Source organism: Eucalyptus grandis, chromosome 7 (assembly GCF_016545825.1).
Source record: "Eucalyptus grandis isolate ANBG69807.140 chromosome 7, ASM1654582v1, whole genome shotgun sequence".
Classification (NCBI taxonomy): Eukaryota; Viridiplantae; Streptophyta; class Magnoliopsida; order Myrtales; family Myrtaceae; genus Eucalyptus; species Eucalyptus grandis.
The window spans coordinates 48,802,429-48,811,434 of NC_052618.1; the positions used below are offsets into that span (position 1 = coordinate 48,802,429).

The following is a 9,006-nucleotide window of genomic DNA, read 5'->3' on the forward strand; positions in this document are numbered from 1 at the left end:
ATTGGCGGAACTCACTGATGCGTGATGGGGTGAGTGATTTTGGATGCTCCCGCATCACTCACCAAGTTTTGGATTGGTACTCCTATCTACAAAATGGTTTTGTGTCATCTATTAAAAAATTGTACTTTTCAATAGAACAATTGACTAGACAAATCTAGTATGGAAAATGTAGGGAAGTTGTATTTCCCATTATGAGCTAGTGTGGGTACCCAGAATTTTGTAAGTTGATCGGTAGGTCTAGTTTAGTGAGTGTGGACAATAACTACTCTAGCATTGTATTTAGTTTGTATGCTTCAGATCAATTAACTCTAGATACTAAGGTTCTCATTTTTTGGAACATGAGATGTATTTGTGCTGAAATTTCATTTGGTATATTTACTATGTTTGATATGATTATGTGGTGATGAAATAAGCATATTAGATGGCCATGTTCATCTCCTCGCTCCCGTCCCGTGGCTCTACTCAAACTGAGAGGCTTATAGGGAGAGTTTAGAGAGAGAAAGCGAGCTTCGATTGAGTCAACCATATCCAAGACTCTCTCTCCATCCTCATCTCTATCCTCCCTCAACCCCTTCGTCTTCCGCCTTTATCGCTACGTTACCCGATCGCTGCATCGCTGATGGAAGTGGGTGTTTGGCACCAATGATGGCATCACCTTCGGCATAACCCCCGGAGGGTTGAGTGATGCTTGATAGGAATTTGTGGCCACCAAATGCTGACCACTATAAGAATTTCTTCCTTATATTGAGTCAATCTTGAACTTTGGGAATTTGCAAAGTTCAAGGTCCCGAGACTCAATATAAGGAAGAAATTGTTATAGTGGTCAGCACTTTGCTAGCCACTAATTCCTATCAGGCTTCACTCAAACCTCCGAAGGTTATGCCGAAGGTGATGCCATCATTGGTGCCAAACACCCGTCTCGGCTAATCGCCCACAGGCTCCTCTACATCTACGTCAACCGCATCCGCACCCCGAGCCTCACTCCGGCCTCGTCTGTTTCCCCCGGTTCCCACGAGGTTCCGCTTGCGGTGCGTTCTGAGCTCCGCTGCTCCTCTCGGCAGATGCGGTGGCAGCAGCAGAGTCGACGGTGAGGATGGAAAGGAGAAATCGGTCTTGGATGGAGTTGAGGTGGCCTCAGGGGAGTTACCTCCGATGTGATAATTCTCGACGTTGGAGTAATCCCCTCTCTCTCTGTCACGCCCCGAACCTCGAGCACGCGCACATCCCACTCGCGGTCGATAGAAATGCGACTTCCCAGGACACGTCGCCGACCCATTCTTTTTAATTACACATGCGGAAGCGGATAAATAATCCCCAGACAAAACTCAATTGGGATAGAAAAGCAGGATCACATTTTTAAAACCAACCACATACTTTTTATACATATCAAACCAGTTGATTTACAGGACTAGGCTATTAACAAAAGATCTATAAAAGATCAGTCCTCAAAAACAAAGCTGTCCTAAGACCAGCTAGACAGGTCCATTCGCCAGCTCTTCAGTCTGGATTGGCGAAGTCAAAAATCCTCTCAGCAACCCTTACTGGTCTACCAAAAAGCTCTGGAGGATCCGCCATCTAGGGACCTGAAATATTATCCCACAACCGGGATGAGACGATGTCTCAGCGAGTCCTACCCTCTAAAACTCAATTAGGAAGAAAATAAGCCCCAGGGTGCTCTAGCCACACAAAGAAAATTGAGGACTTACCTCGCCTCAGTCCATCCCTGCACGTCAGCACAATTAAATTCTCAATCACATTGATCATTCACAATGATTCAATTCAATCTCATTATCTATCTTTCCATACCGTCTATCAAACCAGTCGTTAATGAGACATATGCTTTCCAAAGCTGTAACTGATAGATAATATAATAGCTCGCCAGAAGCTGCCGCAATACTCATATAGTATACTATAGCTCACCAGAAGCTGCCTCAATATTCAATATAGTATACTATAGCTCACCAGAAGCTGCCTCAATATTCAATATAGTATACTATAGCTCACCAGAAGCTGCCGCAATATTTAATATATATGCATATCATAATTGCTCGCCAAAGTTATCAATTCAACAATAACCCAATCCATACCTCAATTAAATCAATCAATCAATCCAATCGATTCAAACTGGCCATACAAACCAATCACAGTGCTAGAAGCTAACACCGGGTATTTTCAAGTTAAATACCACAACTTCATCAATTTCACACAATTCCACACTTTTGGAATTATTCGCCATAATCATCAATCACTCAATTTCTCAATTTAAACATACAATTAGCACAAACCGACCGCACCGCTGCGATCAGCGAAATTCTAACGACCAGAGGCCATCCCGGCAAAAAAATTTTCGAAATTATTAAATAATTAAATTTAATTCCGAAAATTAAATAATTAAATATTATATTATAATAATATAAAATAATAAAATAATATTTAAAAATTCGAAATAATTATTTAATTAAAAATAATCAATTAGGGCTTAAATTAGATTACACTAATTTAAACATACAATTAGCTCTAATTAAACATCCCTTAAACTAATCATACAACTAATCTAATTTACATTAAAATAATCTAATCTAACCACCTAAACCTAATTAGACTAATCTAAACACCCCTTAAGCATGATTAACTTGCTAAGCAAGGTTTAGAGGATAAACTCACCGGTTTTGCACGCCGGTGAGTTCAAAGCGACCACGACGCCAAGGCGGTCGATAAACCCTGAAGCGGCGACACCAACGGAGGCCGGGAAGACACTGAAAACGGGCCTCGAAGTCTGGAACTTTTTGCTGTCTTCGGCTACTGATCTTGCTGGAGAAGAGCTGTTCGGTGGCCTGATTTGCTGGAAACGGCAGAGGAGGAACAGCAGAGGCTTCAGGCGGTGCAGGCGGAGCTTCCGGCGACCCTGCTGGCTCCGACGGTGGCCAGGCGTGGCTGAACGACGGCCTGAACGAGCGGACACAAGCGGAGCAGCTGCTGGATGAACTGGAGGGCGCGACGACTGCTGCTGGTTCCGGTTGGCTTCCACGGGCGAGCGACGGTGATGGGGAGGTCAGACGGGAAAGAGGAAGCTTCGAGCGGCTCCCAAGCGGTGCTGTGGCTGTCGAACGGCGAGCTAGACGGCCGAAGGACGCGGAACGAAGCGAAACGCGGCTGGACTCGCGGTTGCACGGGATGGGCGCGACGAGCGAGCTAGCTGCTCCGGTGGGCTTGCGGGGCTTCGGACGGCTGCTGGTCGCTCTCCACTGGTTTCTCAAGCTTTTTCCCTTCCTCAACCATGGAGAAAGCTGCTGCACGAGAGATTCAAGGAAGGAGAAGCTTCGGCTAAAGCAAGGGGCCCCCAAGAGCTCTTCTAGCTTCAACACTTGTCACTCTCTCTCTCTCCTTGTCCTCCACCATGGCCGGCCCACCTTTCAGCCTCTCTCTCTCTCCTCTAGCTTCCCTACAAGCTAGTTAATAGGTCCAAAATGTGGTGTGCCAAGGGGATTTCGAATTTTGAACATTTGTTCACTTAATTCATTCAATTGCCAATTAATTCCATCCAATTGAAGCTCAATTAAATCAACCCATGTGTCCTCGGCCTTCTCATGACATTTCCCCGTCAAATGATCCAACTTGCATCCCGAAGATTCGATTAAAAACGGCTCTCTGACAATCCCGAACAAAAACGGCCTTACTTTGCTTTTCCGCCAAAATCTCGGTTTGTAGAAAAATCTTCAAGATGAGTCGACGTTCCTAAAATGAATTGTGACATGCTAGAACTTTCAATTTCTGGATCCGGGTTTAAAATCACGGTTAATTTCAATCTGGTGCGATTTGAGCGCGTCCTAATCTACCAGGTAGCTTTTAGGAAATTTTCAGTGCAATTGACCCATGGTTGATTATTTTCAAGCCACGACATAAATCTTCGACACATTAACGACTCCCGATTGTCGTGAAAATCTCAAGGTTTCAAATACGGACACGGGGTACCCAAAACGACGGAATAATCGGTTCGGTGCCGATCGACGAGGATATTGAAATCAGGTGGAATCACCCACACTCTAATTACATATCTCGTCGAATCGACCTATCGATCTCTGTTCGATTCCCGACAAAGTGTCGTAATGATCCTTGCAAATTTATACGGTCGAGCAGTCGGTTAATGGTCGATTCTCAATTTTATTGTATTTAAATTCCTTAACGGCTTCTCCTGATAGACTAGTTATCTCGTGAGTGATCAGCTCGGAGAATTGAACTATAAGCGCGTCGATGAAAAGTCCGTCTCATTTAATTGAAAACAGAATCAGAAATTTGGGATGTCACACTCTCTCTCTATCTATATATATATATATATATATATATATATATATATATATATCTCACACTTTGAGTGTCTCTGTTTTGTCTCTGCAGGGAATGACTCGTGGGGATGTGCAGTGAGTGTGAAGAGAATTTGGGAATATCAAGTGAGTTTGCCATTGCTTTCGTTTTGCTATTATAATCTCTAAGGTAACTAGGATCGTCCATTTTTCATAATAAAAATTATTCATCAACTTAAATTAAACTTTAATGTGACAGAACAGTCATTCCCCGGGCTTTTTGTCCTCTCGTATATGTGAAGAGAAATAAGGTTTTAAATGATCTTATGTGGGGTCAAAGAATGGCAGGAGAAATGGCTTTTATCAATTTTTGTGCTAAGATTTGAACCCTATGTGTTTTTTATTTTTCTGCTCTAACTTTGGACAGCCACAGGTATCCGCCGCAAGGGTCAATCTTACAACTGAGACAGCAATTGTATGGCCTGTTTCTGAAGCCAAGGCTATACCTAATTGGCAAAAGGAGTTGGGGACAAACACTTGCAAATCACTCAGACAAATTGTGGCTTAAGTCTAAGTGAGTTTACCATTGCTTTTCTCTTTCTCGTAACTTGTGAAGAATCATCCATTTTCCTCATGAAAAGAATCGCCATTGACTTCAATTAAAATTAGTGTGAGAAATGTCATTTTCTGGGTGTGATTTGAACCGGGCATGGTTTTCTCTTTTTTCTGCTCTAAACATTGGACAGCCACAAGCATCTGCCACCAACGTCAATCTGACAACCAGGATAGCAGTTGTATGGCCAGTATCTGAAGCCAAGGATGGCAAAAAGTGTTGGGAGAAACACTTGCAGAAGACTTGACAAATTTTGCCTTTATGTCTAGCCCTCGACATAAGTAGTTTTATTCACCATCTGCTTGTTGCATCTGAATGAGGTTTGGCTGACATTTGTGAATATCATTGCCACATATAACGTACATTTTATCACAGATTTTCTGTGTTGATGACTCCATCTAAAAGTTGGAAGTACAATCTCTTATATCTGTAATTTTCCCTGTCATATAATACAAACTACCTCGGATAAGAATATTTTTAATGCAGGGGGTGGTTGACAAGTTCTCTGGATGCTCTCGTGGATTTGGTTATGAGAAGCAAGCAATGGATGAGGCTATTGAGGAAATGAATGGACTTATCATTGAGGAAAAAGTTCGGCCTCAAGGTTCCAGTAGAGACTGAGATGGTGATCGCAGTCGTGATTGTGGTCATGATTGTGGCCCTAGTCGGGACTCTTGTGGTGGACATGGAGGTGGAGGTGGAGAGTGCTTTAAGTGTGACAAGCCTGGGCATTGTGGAAGGGAGTGTCCTCGTGAAGGGGGCTGGGGAGGTAGGTATGGGGGGAGGGATGACAGGTATGGAGTTGGTGGTGGTGGGCACTATGCTCCTGACCGAAATGGTGATCGATCTGGAGTGTGCAATAGGGATAGTGGTACTCAAGGAGGATCAGGAAATGCTCCTATAATCAGGACCGTTCTGGTCCCTATGAACATTGTGGTACAAGGAACTTCTGTCCGGGGTAGAAAGAATACTACTGATAGCTATGCACATAATTTTTCCAGTTATAGTAAAGCAGTTGATTCTGCGCTGATTGAAAAATATTTTGTGCTTGTAGCAGAGCAATTGGAGGTACTGCTGTTACTCTCTGGAGGTGTCAAAGTCCCTTCTGCTCAATCTCTTCTTTATTATTCTCTGGGTGGACAAATCTGCTTGATCAGTCTTTTGTTGTGCGAACTTTGGCTAAAAGATTCAACTGTTTAATATCCGTGAATGCTTGTTTTGATGTTATGGTCTGATGGCATTGATTGCTTGACTTAAACAACCCAATTTGGCCTTAAGCTTTCAATGATATGATCGGTACTGGATTCTCTTTCACTTAATGCTTTAACAATTGCAAATGCGTCTGAGATCAATCTTGGTCGACTTCTTCATTGGCATTTGTGACTGTGGAGTGTTGACAGCTTTTTGGTGTCTATATGGCTCTTTTGAGGATAGGGCAAGAAATTCACATGTGGACGTAATGCGTTTTTTCTATGCAAAAGAGAAGCTGCCTTAGAAATGGATGCCCGTTTTGGCTACAAATTTTCAGATGTCTTACTTTTTGAGAAGGAGTTAAGCGGGTAAGCTCTATGTTTTTTATACACATTTGGTTAGCACTCTATTAATCCTGCTAAGTTTCTGGCAGGATTATTGGCTGTTTTGATGCATGGTCATGTTGCTTTCGTGTCATAGGACATGGCTGTAGTCTTAAAAATTCTGAATAGTCCTTTTGGCCTCAAGAAGCTATTCCTTTATGCAATTAACTCCGTAAAATCCAGTAGCACCTTCCCCACATGATTGCTGGTCTCTGTCTCCTGCATGTGCATGGTGCTGCTATTGTCTTAGGTTTCCTTGATAAATTTCCCTTTCAGGTGTAATGGCGTCTCTTCCTATGAATCGGCAATGTTGTTATAAACACATGGTTCTTTTCACTTCAGCAGCTTTGCGCGCATTGACTTGCATTTCTGCATTAATGATCATGTATCTTCCCCTAATTCTTTTAAAAGTTGTGCTTGCTCCATCTGAAATCGATACTGGGTTTGTAACTCCTAAATGAGATACACTCTTAGCATTAGCAAAAACTGGATATGATCATTTCCTTTTCAGATTTTCTCTATAGTTACTTGGTTAAGGTTATTGAGCATTCTTAACTACGGCTCTGTAAATGTTTCGAGTCATTTTAAGTTGGACAAATCTCTGCAGCACCCCCTAAACTTTTTTGTGCTAGTTGGTATACAAAATTGTGGATTGTTGTTTCGCACGTCTCATAGTCGGAGTAATATGACCATTTCTTTGCCCATTGTTCACTTGCAAGCCTCATTCACATACCCAGCAGGGGCGGTTCTTGAACAGAGCAAGCCTTTGCCACTGTTTCACATTGTTGAATGACCCGGCAAGGGTATTTTGAGCAACCGCGCTTCATGAGATGCAGACCTTAAAATGACTCAAAGGGGATGATACACCGCTTCGATTTCCTCTTTACAAATTCAAGAAAGATGACAGGATTTCGTTCTAGCCACAAGTGAGGGTGTGGGTGCTCGGTCCATTGCCCAGATCTAGCGAGGGCCGCAACGCCCTTGCCAGATCTGGCCAGACGAGGGCATGGCGGCCCTCACTCGATCTGGGCATGCCCAGTGCTAGTGAGGGTCAGCCGGCGACCATCACCAGCCTAAATGGAGGAAAAAAATAAAGAAAAGCAAAGAAAGAGAAAGAATTATCAAATATTACTAATTGGTTGTGGAAGTGTCGTAGAGAGAATATGAAAAAACTATACCAGGCAACTTGAGAAACATTTATACCTAATTGTAGTACAAGTATAACACTCCAATAAAATATCGTCTCCCACAACTATTACATTTTAATTTTCTTGCACCACACACAATACACTTAAAGCAAACTAGCTTTTATGAAGACACACCCGCAACTCTTGTTTTTCTCTCCCTTACGGACGGGCAACTTTCTTTTTTTCTAATTGTGAAGCTATTGCCGTTGTGGTTTTTGTGTGGTTTTCACCAAAGCTCATCATTTTGTTTTGTGGCTTGCCAAACGAATGCTTCTGATGGCCTTAATTCATAGCTAGGATAAATACCAAATTAGTCTTAAATTTATTATATGTATGCCAATTCAGTCACAACTTCTTTAATTTTCTGAATGTAGTCTTAAATATTTGCATGAAATTCTAATGTAATTTTTTTGGTTGATTGCCGTCGAGAAAATTGCTAGCATGACGTTTAATCATCGTCAGCTGTCCTATGTGGCACTGTCCTTTATGGCATTGGACAACTTTATTCAAAATAATGTTTTATGGATCACTACGACAATTTTTGTTGGTAAAAAATTCAACGGCCATATTAATTTTTGGAACTCTTCAACTGCCTTATCTTCTTCCTTTAACCACTTCAATTGTATGCCACTATCGAAAGAAGACGAATAGGGTAGACTAGACTTGAATTCTCTCACTTCTTCAATTAAGCGCATTTGCCAATTGCGGCTTGTTTACTTTTCTAGCTAGCTGTATATCCACGGGATTCAATACAATCGCATGGTTATAATATGAGAATGTGGACTCTGTTATTAATAAATGATTCATCTAGAACTATTGAAGATTTAAAATTTACTTTCCGTATTAATATGGGTCTAAAAAGTAATATCTTTTTAAGTAAATTCTCCTTCACCATGGTAGATTTTGTTCTCTTCTCATTGTAAGAACTATTTTAAATTTCAAAATGACAAACCATATTCAACCACATAATAGGCCACATTACACGTGACACTTTTAGCTAGAACAATCCACAAGGGAAGTAGGATTTAAATTCCTATGGTCCCTCTCACTTTTGTTTTTTTATTAATGAAAGACAGAAAGCAATGTTTTGCAGGTCGCACTCTTTCCCGCCAAATCTGTGCAAAAAGGTGGTCTGTGGTCGCCAGTCATGCAACGTTCCCCCGAAACCGAGCATAATCACCTCCGAATCCACATTAGAAGCAAACTCCATTTTTAAATTCCATTTGTTTGAAGAAAAACTGTTTTTGAAAAGTTATTTTCTGACTTGCGGCATTTGTATGATGGAAAATTAATCAATCTAGCGTAAATGTTTTCCAAAAACTGAAAACAAC

General features: G+C 41.7%; 1 long non-coding RNA gene across 1 annotated transcript; it reads left to right on the top strand.

Moving 5' to 3' along the window:
• Window positions 1–1,127: 1,127 nt before the first annotated feature.
• On the top strand, window positions 1,128–6,136 carry LOC104428217. Its single transcript, XR_005553327.1, has 4 exons — window positions 1,128–1,175; window positions 4,396–4,448; window positions 4,735–4,875; window positions 5,048–6,136. It is a non-coding gene; the product is annotated as an uncharacterized LOC104428217 (long non-coding RNA).
• The last annotated feature ends 2,870 nt before the right edge of the window (window positions 6,137–9,006 follow it).